The sequence below is a fragment of the Schistocerca americana genome, chromosome X, assembly GCF_021461395.2.
Source record: "Schistocerca americana isolate TAMUIC-IGC-003095 chromosome X, iqSchAmer2.1, whole genome shotgun sequence".
In the NCBI taxonomy this organism is placed as follows: domain Eukaryota; kingdom Metazoa; phylum Arthropoda; class Insecta; order Orthoptera; family Acrididae; genus Schistocerca; species Schistocerca americana.
Genome location: NC_060130.1, coordinates 636,692,087 through 636,712,214, shown reverse-complemented (window position 1 = coordinate 636,712,214; position 20,128 = coordinate 636,692,087). Strand labels below are relative to the sequence as shown.

Genomic DNA, 20,128 nt, shown 5'->3' with positions numbered 1-20,128 from the left:
GACTGTATAATGTATTCTGTGAGGCTGGCAATTGCTGATTCCATAGATCTACTATTTCTGAAACTGTGCAATGATCATATGAGAATGTTGTATTTGTCCAGATAATCAACCAATCGATTATATATAAGCATTTCCAGGATTTTTTAGAACCTTATATCAGTGAAACTGGCCTATTGTTGCTGGGGTCATCCTTATCCTTGTACACTGCTTTCACCCTCCTTATCATCAGTTTTTCTGGAAAAATTCCATCTATGAGAGAGCTGTTTGCTATGTCCAGCAAAGATGAGATTATTTGCTCACTTACTTGCGTTATTACATGATTCGATATTCCATCATCACCAGCTGTTTTCTTGGATTTCAGTCTCTGTGTAGCTTTCCTTAGTTCATCATCTGTGACTGGTTTCAGGAACATGGTTCTGCTTGATTTTTGTGATAACTTAGTAGCCTTCTTTTGTTGACTATTTCTTTCCAGTTTTAAGTTGTCTACAACATTTGTATGGTTATAATTGAGTATGTTAGCTATTTCTCCACCATCTGCAACCACTGTGTTGTTTATTTTCATTGACTTGATATCTGTTTCTTTGTTTGAGCGAGGTTTTTCTTGTCTTTCATCATTAATTTCATTCCGAGCTGCCTTTGTCTTGTTTCTTGAGTTCATTACGAAAGCATTAATTGCTCTTGGTTTTGTCTCTTGTATTATGTTTCTATATTTCTTTTTTTTGTGGCATTTTATAATTTTCAGCTTCACCCCACCATCTCAGATCCTGCAGTTTCCTTTGCTGTTCTATTATTTCACTGGTAATGCACTTTGTCTGATCCTGCATGTTTTCTTGTTTCTTTACTTCGGGGAATGCTACATTAAAATGGCATTTAATTGTTGTAGTAAATGCATCATATTTTTCATTTACATTCTGCATCTGTAGGGTTTCATTCCAGGTTTGCCTGCTTAACACTGTTCTAAAGATGTCAATATTTTGTTCACTGAGGTTCCTCATTTTTTTTTTTTTTTCAGGTATTATGTCCTTACTTCTGCAGAAGCCGATCAGCTGTCCATGATGATAAGAAATTTTTGTTTAGACTACATGTGACTCATAGTTAGACCTACCAATATTAGTAATGATGTTGTCAATAAGTGTCTGACTTTGAGAAGTCACTCTTGTTGGTGCAGATATTGTTGCTTCCATATTATATTATATTAACAACTCTTCAAAATCTTGTCTTGGTTTTGATTGTTTTCCCATGTCAATACTGAAGTCTCCACATATGATAATGTTTTCCTTCATATTCATTCTTAGTAAGTTGGCCATTTTTTTCAAAAAGATGCTAAAGTCAGCTATCTAGATTTCAGATAGACAATGTTCACTGACACATAGTATGTTGTTGTTGTGGTCTTCAGTCCTGAGGCTGCTTTGATGCAGCTGTCCATGCTACTCTATCCTGTGCAAGCTTCTACATCTCTCAGTATGTACTGCAGCCTACATCCTTCTGAATCTGCTTAGTGTCTTCATCTCTTGGTCTCCCTCTACTATTTTTATCCTCCACGCTGCCCTCCAATACTAAATTGGTGATCCCTTGATGCCTCAGAACATGTCCTACCAACCGATCCCTTCTTCTAGTCAAGTTGTGCCACAAACTCCTCTTCTCCCCAATCCTATTCAATACCTTCTCATTAGTTATGTGATCTACCCACATAATCTTCAGCATTCTTCTGTAGCACCACATTTTGAAAGCTTCTATTCTCTTTGTGTCCAAACTGTTTATCATCCATGTTTCACTTCCATACATGGCTACACTCCATACAAATACTTTCAGAAACGACTTCCTGACACTTAAATCTATACTCGATGTTAACAAATTTCTCTTCTTCAGAAACGCTTTCCTTGCCATTGCCAGTCTACATTTTAAATCCTCTCTACTTTGACCATCATCAGTTATTTTGCTCCCCAAATAGCAAAACTCCTTTGCTACTTTAAGGGTCTCATTTCCTAATCTAATTCTCTCAGCATCACCCAACTTAATTCGACTACATTCCATTATCCTTGTTTTGCTTTTGTGGATGTTCATCTTATATCCTCCCTTCAAGACACTGTCCAATCAGTTCAACTGCTCTTCCAAGTCTTTTGCTGTCTCTGACAGAATTACAATGTCACTGGTGAACATTAAAGGTTTTGTTTCTTCTCCATGGATTTTAACGCCTCCTCCAAATTTTTCTTTTGTTTCCTTTACTCCTTGCTCAATATACAGATTGAATAACATCAGGGAGAGGCTACAACCCTGTCTCACTCCCTTCCCAACCACTGCTTCCCTTTCATGTCCCTCAACTCTTATAACTGCCATCTGGTTTCTGTACAAATTGTAAATAGCCTTTTGCTCCCTGTATTTTACCCCTGCCACCTTCAGAATTTGAAAGAGAGTATTCCAGTCAACATTGTCAAAAGCTTACTCCAAGTCTACAAATGCTAGAAATGTAGGTTTGCCTTTTCTTAATCTAGCTTCTAATATAAGTCGTAGGGTCAGTATTCCCTCACATGTTCCCATATTTCTATGGAATCCAAACTGATCTTCCCCGAGGTCGGCTTCTACCAGTTTTTACATTCGTCTGTAAAGAATTCGTGTTAGTATTTTGCAGCTGTGACTTATTAAACTGATAGTTCAGTAATTTTCACACCTGTCAACACCTGCTTTCTTTGGGATTGGAATTATTATATTGTTCTTGAAGTCTGAGGGTATTTCACCTGTCTCATACATTTTGCTCACCAGGTGGTAGAGTTTTGTAAATACTGGCTCTCCCAAGGCTGTCAGTAGTTCTAAAGGAATGTTATCTACTCCTGGGGCCTTGTTTTGACTTAGGTCTTTGAGTGCTGTATCAAACTCTTCACGCGGTATCATATCTTCCATTTCATCTTCAAATACATCCTCTTCCCTTTCTATAACATTGCTCTCAAGTACACCGCCCTTGTATAGTCCCTCTATATACTCCTTCCACCTTTCTGCTTTCCCTTCTTTGCTTAGAACTGGGCTTCCATCTGAGCTCTCGATATTTGTACAAGTGGTTCTCTTTTCTCCAAAGGTCTCTTTAATTTTCATGTAGGAGGTATCTATCTTACTCCTAGTGAGATAAGCCTCTACATCCTTACATTTGCGCTTCCTGTCAATTTCATTTTTGAGATGTTTGTATTCCTTTTTGTCTGTTTCATTTACTGCATTTTTATATTTTCTCTTTTCATCAATTAAATTCAGTATTTCTTCTGTCACCCAAGGATTTCTACTAGCCCTGGTCTTTTTACCTACTTGATCCTCTGCTGCCTTCCCTACTTCATACCTCAAAGCTACCCAATCTTCTTCTACTGTATTTCTTTCCCCCATCCTTGTCAATTGTTCCCTTATGTGCTCCCTGAAGCTCTGTACAATCTCTGGTTTCGTCAGTCTATCCAGGTCCCATCTCCTTAAATTCCCACCTTTTCACAGTTTCTTCAGTTTTAATCTACAGTTCATAACCAATAGATTGTGGTCAGAGTCCACATCTGCCCCTGGAAATGTCCTACAATTTAAAACCTGGTTCCTAAATCTCTGTCTTAGCATTATATAATCTATCTGAAACCTGTCAGTATCTCCAGTCTTCTTCCATGTATACAACCTTCTTTTATGATTCTTGAACCAAGTATTAGCTATGATTAAGTTGTGCTCTGTGCAAAATTCTACCAGGTGGCTTCCTCTTTCATTTCTTACCCCCAATCCATATTCACCTACTACGTTTCCTTCTCTCCCTTTTCCTACTATCGAGTTCCAGGCACCCATGAATATTAAATTTTCGTCTCCCTTCACTATCTGAATAATTTCTTTTATCTCATCATACATTTCTTCAATTTCTTCATCATCTGCAGAGCTAGTTGGCATATAGACTTGTACTACTGTTGTAGGCATGGGCTTCGTGTCTATCTTGGCCACAATAATGCATTCACTATGTTGTTTGTATTAGCTTACCCGAACTCCTATTTTTTTTATTCATTATTAAACTACTCCTGCATTACCCCTATTTGATTTTGTATTTATAACTCTGTATTCACCTGACCAAAAGTCTTGTTCCTCCTGCCACTGAACTTCACTAATTCCCACTATATCTAACTTTAACCTGTCCATTTCCCTTTTAAAATTTTCTGATCTACCTGCCCGATTAAGGGCTCTTACATTCCACGCTCCGATCTGTAGAATGTAGTCCCCGTCCAGAGATCAGAATGGGGGACTATTTTACCTCCGGAATATTTTACCCAAGAGGACGCCATCATCATTTATGCATACAGTAAATCTACATGCCCTTGGGAAAAATTATGGCCATAGTTTCCCCTTGCTTTCAGCCGTTTGCAGTACCAGCACAGCAAGGCCGTTTTGGTTGGTGTTACAAGGCCAGATCAGTCAATCATCCAGACTGTTGCCCTGACCTCTCAACAGATACCCCTCCGTTGTGGTTGCACCTATGGTATGGCTATCTGTATCGCTGAGGCACGCAAGCCTCCCCACCAAAGGCAAGGTCTATGGTTCATGGGGGGGTGGGGGGGAAGGGGTGGGGGTGGGGGGAGGGGGGGGGGATACATAGTATGTCTGGCTGTATTTCACTTAGGACTACTTCTGCTTCTGGTTTCTTGTTACCAATGTACTGAATATTCTGATGTAGTACTTTTATATAACTTTTCTTTTGTTGACTTACATGTTGCAGGCTGCATTCTGAGAGCATATTCTGTAGTCCCTCGTTTTTTGTGTAGGGCTTCTGTTTTGTTTTTACAGCTGCAGCAATTGTTTTTTCCACCCCCGGCAGGCCATATTAATTTCCCCTTCTTCTGATTATTTTGCAGACATCTGTAAACATTTTGCTGAGGGTTACAGACCCTAATGTATTTAAATGCATACCATCCTTCCCAAGGCAGTCTCCGCACAGAAATTTGTTTGGGTCTGTGAAAACGGCACCAAGACGATCACACTGTTCTTGAAGGGGGACCCAAAAATAACTGGAATTTTCTTTTAGAAAGCATTTACTTTATTGTTTTTCAAATACAACCTTTATATCATTCAAAGTAGTCTCCATTAACATTAATGCACTTATCCAAAAATTCATTCCAGTAATGGAAGCACCTTTTCAATTTGTCCTCTTTGATACCTACTGTCACCTTTATGACATTGTATTTAACATCTCTGAATTGGAAAAATGCTTCCATTTGAAGTCTCTTTTCATCCTCAGGAACAGTAAGAAGTCCAAGGGTGCTAAATCTGGTGAATAGGTTGTGTGAGTCAAGGTAGTCATCTTCGTTGATGCCACAAACTGGTGAACATGAAGAGCTGTGTGCACGGGAGTGTTGTCGTGATGCAGATACCACTTGCTGGCATTCCACAAAGCTAGATGTTTTCACACCAAACTTCTGCACAGCCTTTTCATAATCTGCTTCTGGACTGTCTTTGAACACATCCTTCATTTCATAACAGTCTTGGATGTGATGATACCTTTGATCTCTGGTGAGAAGTCTCCTCACGAACTTTGCTAACACCCTTTGCATCCTCAAATCAACAGTCAGAATGTGCTGAATTGAGATATAGGACAACCTGGATAAGCCTTTGAGTTGGTCAATTGTCCTACATTGGTCTTTGTTGATCACATCCCAGATTTTGCTGACATCCACACTTTGAGCAGTTGAAGGGTGATTGGAACAGGGATGATCTCCAATGGCCAATTCTACCCTTTTAAACCAAGAAAACAATTTGTACACTTGAGTCTTACTAAGAAAATGTTTTTTGTAAGCTATGTGCATCATCAAATAGCTTCTGCTGCATTCTTGCTGAGGAAAAAACAAAATTTCACAGTTACACATTGTTGGTAAGAAGTAGCCATAGTTTCGTGTCATGTCTTCACTGTATGCGCACTTAGAGAACTGCCACAGAAACCATACGAGTTAATGTCTGGTGATGCCACCTGATGGAATGACTCAGGACAGGTCCTACAACAGACCTCTGGTGGCACAACCTGGTACTGCAAGTACATAACATGCAACATTATGATTCTGATTATTTTTGAGTACCCCCTCATATCTGTTTGTGTTGATAGTTTTCCAATAAACTCAGTGCCATAGAGTATTGTCAGATCTGTAGATCAACATATCTAAAAATGGGAGGCTAACCTCACTCTCCACCTCCATGATGAAGATAATTTTTATTTGGATTTTGTTCGGAAAATGAATGTATATGTAGCATTTCCCTGTTGAGTTGCCGTAGAGCGTCAAGCAGCAGAGAAATTTAAAGAGGAGTATGACACACTCATTTTATCAACAATGACAACATCCACAAAAGCTTGCAGACTTATATCCTGGAACATTATTTTACATTTTTTGTCTTTTCATGCTGACAGCAGGTGTTTGCCTTTTTGTGCACATACTGTAGGTTGCTTTACACTTAAAAAGTGGCTTCAAGTTCACTCGCAAATGAATTGTTTTCGTTTGTTAGGCTACTAGTTTCTATCTTTTCTTTAATCATTTTGTTTAATTTTTCACAAAAACATGTGTTTAGTGTGCATGCTTTTATCTAATGTATTTGTGTCTAGAATCTAACATTTTTCATATCCTGAGCATAAGAATTAAATTCCTGCATTTGTTTTTGTCATCTCTCTGTTAACACATGAGTTATATATTAAATCATGCCAATGTGGAATGGCAGCAACAATAGTGTTTTTCAATTTGTTTTGTCCTAGAAACTTAGCAAACTTCCAATTCAAATACTGGCTACATAACATGCCACATCATTTGCACCTATTATATTGATGACAATGTAACTCTCATGCAACATTTTGCCTTTTAAATACATTTCTACTATGATTTTTGTTGACCATGTTTCAATGTATTCCTATATTGTTTTCATACTTACTTTAATATTTAACCCATTCAGATATCTTTACAAGCATAGCTGAAAAACTGGTCCAAAATAATCCTAACACAAATTACCAACCAGCAAACCAACAATATCACACATGTGCAGAGTCAATTTTCATTACCAAAGTCACTGAAAATGATGTTGCAAAAGCCCTCAGAGAGTTACAAAATTCATATTCAGCTGGAATTGATGGTATCCCAGCAGCTGTAATCAAAAACTGTGAACACACAATTGCTGAACCATTAACTCACCTCTGTGACTGTTCTCTCCAGGCAGGTATCTTCCCTGAAGCTCTGAAACTTTCTAAAGTAATTCCTGTCTTTAAAAAGGGTGATAATAAAGATATTGTGGCGTAGAGAGCCATAAAAATCGAAATTTGTTCTGTGCATAAGTATGCTATCTTTGAGGAGGGGGCTTTGGAGAGCATGTTGGACGCTAACGGCAATTAGCCTCCGGACTTGTATCTGTGTAGACGCTAAGTGTGAATAAATCTGTATATGAGAGAATTCTAGTTGTTTACCTACAACTATACCATATTCCCTCACTGGTCACCCCGTTTTTGTGTAATACGCATCCGAGTTACCGCCTGAAGGTTATTTACGTGCCTACCACGTCGGGTTTCTCCGTGATCGCGATTAGCTCCAGATAATGGCCTTTCAGCATTCACCGCCGCCTGGATTCCAGCAACATCTCTCCAGCACTCCTGCCGTCGTAGTGGACATGCCGCAGGAATCTTCAGAATCCTTCAGCCAGAACATGCAGTGGAATTCATCGGGTGCCGCCAGTTTCTTCCAACTGCCAACGGTCGTGGACTCTGGCTTTGTTAGCCGGGACCTTCCCACATGTTCTCCACAGAGTGTTGGTCGGAACATTTCTACTCCTGTGTCGAACACACAATTCAATACAGTTCGTGGCATTGAGCGAGGTTTTGCTACTTTGGAAAATCCAGTAGTAAATTCAAACTCGAATCAGTTCCCGCCACGTGTGTATCCTTCCGCGCCGGCTAGTCAACAGGTGTTCAATGCTCGCCAAACAGCAAATATCACACCGAGTGTGCATCCTAGTGGACGTGTGTGGGATCCTTGTGTTGCTTCTAATCAGGTCAACAATTCTGTGCTGGATAGTAATTACTCCGACATCTACAACCAGCCCCACCACTCACGGTCGAGTGAATACTGTGTGCATAACGGACATTCACCGGCGTACTTAAGCACTTGTGGCTTCTCTCCGAGCTACCACGTCAATGAGAATGCACATTTTGACTACGATCCTCACACCGTTCGAGCGTCCGTCGCTTCTCAGCTGCCCCCCCGGCGTGAAGTGAATTTTGCGATTCCCGCATTACGGGATGCCAATAATCCGGACTCGCAATCTTCTGCATGCTCTACTTCCGTCCGAAGTAATAGGCGCACCTCCACAGTGACTGCAGTGCCGAATCTGCCGAAATTACCAGACTTCAAACCCACTCACCCGGAGTTCTGGTTTAACCTGGTTGAGCAAACATTCAATGTCTGTGCTTTGGACGACGATGCACGCTTCGCCTGCCTCATGAACCATCTTCACGACCGCGTCGATTTAATTTATGATCTGGTCAAAGCACCCCCCCTAGCAGGGAAGTATGCTGTGACGAAACAAACGATACTGGAGTGCGTCTCTAAAACCAGGAGAGAAAATGTGTGACAGCTCATCTACGAAGAGCGTCTCGGCGACAGGTCTCCGTCCCAGCTGTGGCGGTGCATCCGTCTTCTCGTCGATGAGCAAGTTATGCATGATGACACGCTCGCAGAAATCTGGACTGAAAAGCTGCCTTTGCCTGTCGGGACTGCAATCTCTGCGTATGAAGATAGGCCAGTAAATGAACGTTTACGCGCCACCGCCAGAGCATACTCCGCCAGGCAACGTGAGCTCCGTGCACTGCATTCTGGACGTGACCGCACTAAGATGCTTTCTGACGCCACACCCTTGTCTGGTGCTGCTGATAACAAGTTTTTTAAACTATCCGCCCTGCCTGCACCTTCAACTCCTCGCAACAACAGTGCATCGGCCTCTGTGGAAGACCCTGGGGCACATACTCCGTCACCTAGCAACTACCCACAAGGGCACAGGCCCGCCCAACCTTACTGTTTCTTCCACGCGAGATTCAGGGAGCAAGCTCGCAAATGCCAGTCACCGTGTTCTTATCCAAACTCCAACCGCAGGTAGGCTACGGTGCCACCTCGTGCGATGTAAACAACGGGCACCATCCCACGTTGCACTCCGAACAGTAAGTGTGGTCGAGTGTATGTTCGCGATTTACGATCAGGTGTATGTTTTCTGGTAGACACTGGCGCAGACGTCTCTTTGCTGCCGGTTCGCCTAGCAACCAATAAAGTGCAACCACACAGAACAGTACTTCGTGCAGTGAACTTGTCTACCCTACAGTGTTCGGGTTCCACTTTGTATACAGTGAAACTTTCGCCCGAGTGCAAGCTGGAGTGGACGTTTCTAGTGTCAACAATTGAAGAACCTATTCTCGGAATTGATTTCCTCAAGCACTATCAGTTGTCACTAGATTTTGTGCAAAATACTGTGTTTTACCCCTCCCTTAACAAACATATTCCTTTCGCATCGCCGAGTGACAGTTCGGCTAACACCAAACATGTGTGCTGTGCTAAGAAATGTGTAAACCTATCCATGGAGCTGCAATCTTGGACAAACAAGTGGCTATTGGAGTGCGCCAAGTCTTCTAAGTTGCGGATGGAACGTATGGAAATGGTGCTGCATCTCCGCGACACACACCACGAGTTGGCCTCCACACAACAACGCCTCGCAGCACTACAAGCAGATGACTCGTCGGCTACAGACAAGGTCAGTCCATGCCAATCTGGTGTTCCCGTGCCCGCGCATGTTAACAACAATGTTGTGAACTCTGTAAACTGTGTCAGCACCCCCTTTTGTAATGATAGGGTATGCCCGAGTGCTCATGCTCCTTGCGTTCCGAATGGAAAATTAACTTGCCAAGCTTGTGGCAATGAACTACGGCCATCTGCTGTCCGGCCATGCCCACTCGTGCCTACAGCACTCGTAGCGGCATGGCCCGCTACCAAGAACCAGTGTACCAACCTCGCCCATGTTAACACGTGTGCGGCCTTTACGCAGCCTACGAGCGGGTGGCACACCTGTACTTCCGTGCCCTCAGCGCCACAGCTTGGCCCGTCCGCCACTGCCTGCTCCGCTTCATGGACATCTGACTATTGTGCCACGCCATGTATTGCATTAGTCACTAACGGCACAGTTCATCGGTTACGTCTAACCGATGGGCCGCCCATATCGCAACGTCTACGCCGCCTCAAGCCGGAATTTAGGAAAATTGCAAAAGAACAATTGGACGATCTGTTGCAAAAGGGAATAATTGAACCTTCTTCCGGTTGCTGGGCTAGTCCTGTCCTGTTTGACCAAAAGAAAGACGGTACTTGGCGTATGGTCGGAGACTATAGGTGTTTAAATGCCCACACCATCATTGATAAATATCCGGTCCCACACATTGCAGACTTCAATCATGCGCTCGCAGGTGCAAAGTACTTCTCTGTTTTGGACTGTAAGCACGCATTTCATCAGATTCCTATGGCTCCGGAGCACATTGAAAAGACTGCCATAACCACTCCCTTTGGGCTGTTCCAATACAAATTTATGCCGTTTGGGTTGAAAAATGCACCCCAAACGTGGCAGCGTTTCATCAATCAAACTTTATCCCATCTAGACTTTTGTTTCGTATATATGGACGACATATTGGTTTTTGCTTCTACTTTAGAACAGAGTGAGGAGCGTGTTCAAGTCGTGACAGATATTTTAGCAGCCGCTGGTATTGAACTGAACAATGAAAAGACTCAATTGCACCAGTCATCCGTCACATTCCTAAGTTATGTTGTGTCATCGGATGGTCTGACACCACCACAGGACAAGATCAAGCATGTTCTTGAGATGCTACACCCTCAGACCTACAGGGAATTACGCTGGTTCATTGGAACAGTTAATTATTGCCGGAAACATTTGCCAGCCGCTTCTGCGGTGCAGGCTCCTCTCACAGATGCTCTCGCTGGCCCACAAACTTCTGGCACCTGCCAGGTACCATGGACACCAGACATGGACAAGGCATTTAATGAACTCAAACAGCTGTTGGCCTCCGCTGTCACTATTGCTCACCCACGGGCGGACGCCACAATGTTTATCACTACTGACGCTAGTGACAATGCTATCGGCGCAGTACTGAGTCAGACATACAACGATGTTACGACCCCCCTGCAGTTTTTCTCAAAAAAGCTAAACAACGCACAGAAGAAACACTCAGCATTCGACAGAGAACTACTTGCAGTTTACGAGGCCATAAGACACTTCAGAACTGATGTTGAGGGACGAGATTTCTATGTGCTCACTGATCACAAGCCGTTGGTTCCTGCCATAAAAAATCCTGCGGCTGATCCGCCCCCACGACGCTTTCGTCACATCGATTACATCTTGCAATTTACAAATGACATTCGCTACATCCAAGGAGCGGACAATGTGGTCGCTGATTCTCTCTCGCGTGTTGGTGCTGTCACAACCTTAATTGACTTAACGGACCTACCTTGGTTGCAATCGGCAGACCCCGATACCATGCAGTTAATTTCAGACCGCAGCTCCTCTCTCTAACCGGTACGCTCTACTTTCCCTGGCATATCTGACTTAATGTGGTGTGATGAATTGACTGGTATGTTGCGGCCATTCATTCCTAAGCCCCTTCAACGCCAGGTCTTTGACAAGCTACACACATTAGCACTCCCCGGTGTCAAAGCCTCCACCCGTCTGGTAGCTGAACGGTTTGTCTGAAGAAACATGCACCGTGACTGTCAGTCTTGGGCAAGGGCATGCATGGTGTGTCAACAGAACAAAGTTTCCAGGCACACTTCTCCACCCCTTGGCTGTTTTGCCCAACCTCCAGGCCGGTTTCACCATGTTCATGTCGACCTCGTAGGCCCTTTGCCCGCCTCCGAGGGTTTCCGTTACTTCTTTACAGCTATTGACAGGATGACTCGGTGGGCTGAGGCTGTGCCTATTCTGAACATTACCTATGAGACAGTAAGTCGAGCATTCTTAGATTCGTGGATCTCTAGATTTGGCTCACCTGTTTACCTCACCACTGACCAGGGGCGACAATTCGAGTCTTCAGTTTTCTCTGACTTATGTAAAATGTGTGGTATTGTCAAAATTCATACTTCTGCATACCACCCCCAAAGCAATGGGCTTGTCGAGCGATGGCATCGCACCCTGAAGTCTGCCCTGCGTTGCCATGACTCACTATGGACAGAGGCACTGCCTTTCGTGCTTCTTGGCCTTCGTGCAACTTTCAAGGATACCTCAAGGGGTCCGTAGCCGAGTTTGTATATGGCCAACCTGTGGTTTTGCCTGGAGAATTAGTCACTCCGACCCCACTTCCACGGCCCTCTGAACTCCCTTCACTTCTCGAGCGGGTGACCTTGCACTGCAGCAAAATTCAGCCGCTACCTCCGGCTGCTCATACACCTCCGCGCGTGTACGTACCGCGCACGCTAGACTCTTGTGAGTACGTGTTCCTCAGAGATGACTCAGCCAAAGCCCCGCTTCAGTCGCCCTACACAGGTCCTTACAAGGTCATCAAACGCTCTGAGAATAACTTGGATCTCCTCATAAAAGACTCTGTAACCACGGTCTCACTCAACTGAGTGAAACCAGCTTTCATTGAGGTTCAGGTGAACCTCCCTGATTCTGCCCCTATTCCTCCCACTCCTGCTTTGAGCGGCCATCCATCTTCCCACACCATGCATTTGGGTACTGATTTTCCACAGCGTGTTTCTCTGCCGAGCACTGCTCCTTCTCCACGTTCACCTAATTCGAGTGGCCAATCTTTTCAGGGCTTCACTCCTCACAGCCCTCGCAGTCGAACTGCCAACCACTCGGATTCTACCATTGTGTTACCATCTTCATGTGACAGCTCTTTGTCACGCCGTTCAACCCACGCTGGCTCCTCGTTGCCTTCGGTCACGCTCCCTCGTCTGTCAGCTGATCACCCGAGGTTGTCTCCTGCACAGTCTAGTGCACCTGCCACCCCCCTCTTAGCAGATGCTTCCCCCTGCCATGGCTTTCCCACACCTCCCTGCCTCCCTACCATTGCTCGTACAGGCACCATCCAAGAATTCACAACACATGTGCACCCTGATGACATACATAAATTATCTGTTGTCATAGATGGCGATACAGTGTGCGTGGTACTCGCGTGTGACAATATTGAGGGAGGAAGTGCAGAATCTCGTGTGGTGCGCCGCTTTAAATTGAGCAGAAGTGCTGCGTGTGGCAATTTGCGTGCCTTTGTTAGGCCTTCTGGCAAGATGATTCTCCACCTGCCGGCTGACGAAGTGCTACACCTTCACTCCAGGACGGGACGTCATCTTCAGCCACCGGCGTCGCTTGCTGACTTCACCGTCGACGTACCGGACTTCACCCCCTGGTCTCCTACCAGTCAACCGCTTCCGCCTGATGCAGAAGAACTGTGCGTTACCTTCCTAACTTCTCACCCCCCCCCCCCCCCACAGGGACGTACTCCATACTGCGTGGGGGGGGGGGGGGGGGCTATGTGGCGTAGAGCGCCATAAAAATCGATATTTGTTCTGTGCGTAAGTGTGCTATCTTTGAGGAGAGGGCTTTGGAGAGCATGTTGGACGCTAACGGCAGTTAGCCTCCGGACTTGTATCTGTGTAGATGCTAAGTGTGAATAAATCTGTATATGAGAGAATTCTAGTTGTTTACCTACAACTATACCATATTCCCTCAATATGAATAACTACAGGCCTATCTCAATCTCATCCTGCTTTTCTAAAGTTTTTGAAAAAATAATGTCCAAAAAAATGATGGACTTCATTGAAAAAAAAAGATTTACTAAGTTTAGCTCAACATGGGTTCAGAAGCAACAAATCTACTGAAACTGCAGTATATGATTGCATAAATAAGCTTTTATAACTGTTAGATAGAAAACAACCCATAACAGGCATATTTCTGGATCTGTCAAAGGCTTTTGACACTGTTGACCACAAAATATTACTGGAAAAATTAGAACACTACGGTATCAGAGGAATTGCAAACAACTGGATTGCTACATTCCTAACCAATCAGATGCAGAGAGTCAGCATGAAATATACTAATAGACAAAGCAACTGAATAACCGAAATACTATCAAGTAATAAAACTGTAAAGCAAGGTGTTCCACAGGGCTCAGTATTGGGACCCCTACTTTTCCTCCTGTATATTAATGACTTGAGCCTGAATGTTGATGCACACAAAACAATAATATTTGCTGATGACACAACTGTACTCCTCAAAGGGGAGAATACAGAGGCTGTGCAAAAAGCTGTGAACTTGGCTACTGATCAACTCAGCAACTGGACAAAAAATCAACAGATTAAATATCAACACCAAAAAGACAGCTTCCATGAACTTCCACACAACACAAAATGCAAATTCCTCTCAGCCATCTGTCACTATAAATAACCAGTCAATAGATACCGACACTGTTTTCAAATTCCTAGGTCTGTGGGTTCAAGATAACCTGAAATGGAATACACATACAGGAAAGGTAAATGCCAGGATTTGTACTGGCTGTTATGCATTGAGTGTACTGAAAACATGTGCTAGCCTGAAACCATTAAACAGTGCATACTACGCTTATATACAAGCCCACCTAAAATATGGTGTAATATTCCGGGGAAATGCTCCAACTGCTCTGAGCACATTCAGAATCCAGAAGAGAGCAATGAGGATTATTACTGGGAGCAAACCCAGAGACTCCTGCAAACCCATCTTCAGAAAGTTGGAAATCCTTACACTGCCTTGCCTCTACATTCTTGAGACTCTAAAATTCTTCAGAAAACACATAGTGCCAACTGACCCCAGAGTCGTAAAAAATAGTGAAATACATGAACACAACACCAGGAAAAACGCAAACCTGCATGTTATACGTACAAACACTCAACTGTGTAAAAAGGGAGTTTTCCACATGGGCCTCCAACTGTTCAACAATCTTCCCACTAGTATTAAGTCCATCAAAGACAACATAAAATTTAGCAAAGCCGTGAAGTCATATTTGTTGTGTCACTGTTTTTACTCTGTAAATGAATACTTAGAACAATAATCTTGCTGTTTGTGTTAAATTGAAAACATTGAGCAATATAATAGATTAGGATACTTTAGGCTTACGTTAATACATGTTAACAATGTTAAATGATATTTTCCAACATCTGCAACACACTGTGTACCATCAGATCACATGGAATAAATAAATAAATAAAGGTCCAACATAGCTCATGATCTCCTAATCAGTTGCATCGTAACATCCTATGAAACATGCAGCATCATTTTGTTCTGTCTAGAGAGTACTAAACTTTATAAGGAATAGGAGAACTCCTTATGAGGCTTCTGAGGCATATGCTACAAATTGCAGATATGCAGCATATCCATTTACACTTGTTATCCATTTTTTCTTTGTATAAATTTTGTTCTTTCTATGTTTTATTTAAACAGGGTGACTACTGACTGAATCTACAGGTGGATGCACGAGTGTTGAAATCTATCTGTGAAGTATATTAATGATTTAATGCAAACATGTTTCTTTCGTACTATTCCTGTTTGGGTAAAGTATGAGGGAAACACTTATCATAGCCACGAAAGCAGATAACCATATGAAAACAGCACTGAGGCTGACCAGCAGAACTGGCTCTGAACATTTTTAGTCAAATCAAGGCAGCACTCACCACTGCACTCTGGTAGTCTTGACACATTATTGTGTAGCCACCTTATCAGTTAAAAGTTTTGTTGACCCTTCCTAATAAGAAAACTGTTAAGTTATTTACTCATCCAACAGTAATTTACCCTCAATGTGAATGAAACTCAAAAAAGTCAGCTGTTATAGTTATTATATTAGTGAAATAAAACTTTATTATATGTTACCTAGACATATTATGGAAATAAAACAATACATTTAAAAAATATAGGGGTCCTGCAATTCATTGATGCTAACAGCCCCACATGATCTTTATCAGGGCCTGTATCTCGCACAACAGGAAGTGAGATGTGCATGCGTTGGACCCAGAACTGATCATTGTTGTGAGCTGAATAAGTTTTATTAGAAAAAAAGTGCGAAATTATCAATAAATACTGATTAATAAAAACTACCATATCTAATGGTACAAACTTAACAAGTTAACATACTATGTACATCTAACTGCATTAAGGGTGGACTCATTATGTTTTGTGGTAATTTGCCATTAAAACAAATAGTGTTCATATTACAAAACAATTATGTGTGTTTAATTCATGAGCAGTCTGACAATTTCTTGATTTTGTGCCAATTTATGAGCCTACAGTAATGAGTCAATGAAAGGTTAAACAACAGTGTCAACACTTTAATGGTGACCATACAAATATGCACATTGAACAGCATAGTACAGTGGGTTAAGTTTAAGTTGGCTGATCCACTCCCTTGGCCTGAAATGGCACAATGGTACAAGTCAGCAAAAGTCAGAAGGCTTCAGCTGGTAGCCATTTGCTTTGGCCTGCAGCCAACATTAGTTAGCTGACATTACTGTGTGAGGTAGCCATTGTTGTCTGCTGTGCTACTTTGTTGTACTTCACTGTATTTCCTGATGTTTCTTTTCCTTGTGATGATTGTGCAGTTTCATTAAAGAACAACACTTAAGCAATTTTTACCTCCATGTGGGGGGGGGGGGGGGGGTAGGCATAGCTTTTTCCTTCCACAAGATTCTTCACCTCATGGTGATCCATCAAGGGGTGGGGGGAAGGATTGCTTACCTCCACTCCCTGCTCCCCACTTTCAAAATTGAATGCCTTATGCTTAACACACAGTAGCAGGCCCAGTATACAAATTAACAAATTCATGTAACAAAGGGCTCAAAAACTGTGATGTGATCAATGATTGATGTTTGGTTGCCTGGCTGATGAATTTTCTCATGTTATACACACCACAGTTTACATTATTATCGCAGAAAAGCACAGATATCATAAATTACTTAAAGCGGGTACCAGAAATGTTTTCCAAGTAACACAAACAACAAAGATTTCAAGTGGATGAACATTTTTGGACTTGTGTTCACAACAGGAAGATGATTTGTATTCTCACATTGTAATAGGCAATGAGACATTGATCTCCTACACCAATGCTGAATGAAAATAAAAATGATGAAATGATGAAATGATGACTGTCATTTTCTAAGCTGAAAAGTGGATCATTTTAGTTTATGCATAAAATTTCATGGAACATGGACCAACAACTACATCTGACATGTAACGTGAAATGCTCACCAAACTGAAATATGGAGAAACTGTCATCACGGATAGTCCTTCTTCATGTCTATACACTGCTACCTGTACCAAGAATAAGATTCAGTATTTCCACTTGGAACACTCTGACCACACACCCAGGAGTCCTGACCTCACACCTAGTGACATTTACTTCTTCTTGTACTTGAGACAATGACTTGGTGGATAATGGTTTGAAGATGACAATGAAATCAAGACCATTGTCAATTGGTTCAATGCCAAGTCAGAGAATGTTTATGCAGATAGGTTGAAGAAGTTAGTTTAATGTTGCAAAAAGTACTTAGAAGTGAATGGGAATTACATAGAAAAATGACATAGTATGTAGGAAACCACAATGAAGCACCAAAGAAACTGGTATAGGCATGTATATTCGAACACAGAGATGTGTAAACTGGCAGAATACGGTGCTGTGGTTGGCAATGCCTATTTAAGACAACAAGTTTCTGGCACAGTTGTTAGATCAGTTACTGCAGCTACAATGGCAGGTTATCAAGATTAAAGTGATTTCAGAATGAGATTTTCACTCTGCAGCGGAGTGTGCGCTGATATGAAACTTCCTGGCAGATTAAAACTGTGTGCCCGACCGAGACTCGAACTCGGGACCTTTGCCTTTCGCGGGCAAGTGCTCTACCACTGCTTCTGTAAAGTTTGGAAGGTAGGAGACGAGGTACTGGCAGAAGTAAAGCTGTGAGTACCGGGCGTTAGTCGTGCTTCGGTAGCTCAGTGGTAGAGCACTTGCCCGCGAAAGGCAAAGGTCCCGAGTTCGAGTCTCGGTCGGGCACACAGTTTTAATCTGCCAGGAAGTTTCAAGATTAAAGTGAGTTTGAATATTGTGTTATAGTTGGCGCACAAGCGATGGGACACAACATCTCTGAGGTAGTGATGACGTGGAGATTTTCCTGTATGACTATTTCACAATTCTACTGTGAATATTTCTGAAGATGGCGGCGCGTGTAGACGTACTAATAAACCGATCCGCGGAAAATTACGAGTTTTTAAATCCTGTGTGTGTAAAATGCAGTAAGAAGGTGAAATATGGTGTTAAATTATGTTCGTGGTCACAGAAATGGATCCATCGTCAATGTTTAAATGTCTTAGAGGAAAAAAACATGACCTGTGACTGTGGAAATGTGCACTGTAACTATCGTCATATCGTGTGTTTACAAACGGAATGCGAAGAAGAATGCACAACTTCTTCATTAAAATATGATCTTATGTTAGCTAAACTGTATGTAGAGAAGCTTGAATCAGTGATAGATAGTGTACAGAAGCTGGAAGAAGTGATAGACCATTCAAAGGGTAGTGAAACGGTTGTAAACGAACAAAACGGTAACTTTATTAGGCCTAAAAAGTTTTGTCGTGTTAATCGTAACGGAAACAACTTTCGTCTCCCACAAGCAAATAAGTTTGAATTTTTAACGTGTGATGAATATGAAATATGTGAAAAGAGCCAAAGAAAGGAAGTATTTTCATCAAATGCAGCGACCACAAATCATTTCAGTAGGCCTACGAAGTCCTGTAAAAACAAGAAAGGAAATACCATAAAATACATGGAACATACTTATCGTGCAAACAAGATATCTACCAATACAGGTAAGAAGAAAAAAGAAGATATTTTCATACTTTCAGACAGTCATGGAAAGGGCTTAGCCGACATTTTGTGTAACATGCAAACTATATTCAAGGTTAGTGGAATAACGAAACCGGGGGCCCCCTTGCGCGAAGTTTTAAAAGACTGTGAACATTCTTTGAAGCTTGGAAGCAACTGTCTAATAATAGGAGGTGCTAATGATGTTTATAGGAACGAGGGCAAACTCGCCACAAGAGCTCTAAGAAGTACATTACAGAAAATTACAGATGTTAACTTCTTCATTGCCAGTATCCCACAAAGACATGATCTTATAGAAGAATCCTGTGTCAACAAAGAAATCACAGTTACTAATAGGAAATTTGAGAAAATCTGCCGAAGCCTCCCAAATGCCACATATGTGGACGTACCATCCACAGAGAGAAGTCATTTTACAAGGCATGGGCTTCACAGAAATAAACTCGGAAAATCATTCATTAGTCGAGAAATCCTTAATGCAGTGAAGGCAGTTAAGGACAAGAATAGCACGACCATACCACTTCCACCACCAAACACAGCAACTGAAAATTTCCAACAAGAAAATGAAACTGAATCACTGACAACAGGTCCAGCACTAGAATCTCCACTTTCGTCACAAACAGCTGAGATAAATGAGTCAACTAGGACAGAAGTTTCCAAAGCAGCTTCAGCAGAAGCAGCTACATACTACGCAACTGCATCATTAACAAGAAAAAAAAACGCCTGATGTGCCAACAGCCAATGACCTTTCATCAGTATTGGCCGCTCCTCAGTCTTCAACAGTGAAAGACTTTTCACCAGCTTCACCATCATCATCAGTAACAGAAGCAAACAGAAGAAGCACAAGAACCAGGAAACTTTCAACTCTGCAGGATTTTTGGTACCCGGCCTCAGTTACAAGACTAACATAAGGCAGATACCCTCAGATACACCAACTTCCAAGTCAAACCGGCAACAGACTCACCTCCACTGCCATCAACAGAAGAATAACCATGCCACCAGCTCATCTGAAGGATTTTTTAGCATCAGGTCTAAAGGGAAAGGTGCCACCAAGATAAGTGAAAACAAATACCTAACAGTGTTTCACCAAAACATTCAAGCCATAAAGAACAAAGCACAACAGCTAGAAGTAGAATTGGAAAAATTTGATAGCCAAATTTTGTGTATCACTGAACACTGGTGCAAAGGGAAGCAAATTGAACACATTGCATTAGCCTCATTTGACCTTGCATG

General features: G+C 42.3%; 1 protein-coding gene across 1 annotated transcript in view; it reads right to left on the bottom strand.

Annotated features, from left to right (window-relative positions):
• LOC124556220 (IQ and ubiquitin-like domain-containing protein) overlaps window positions 1-20,128 on the bottom strand; it is a 212,723-nt gene that overhangs the window by 36,320 nt on the left and 156,275 nt on the right. The window lies entirely within an intron of this gene.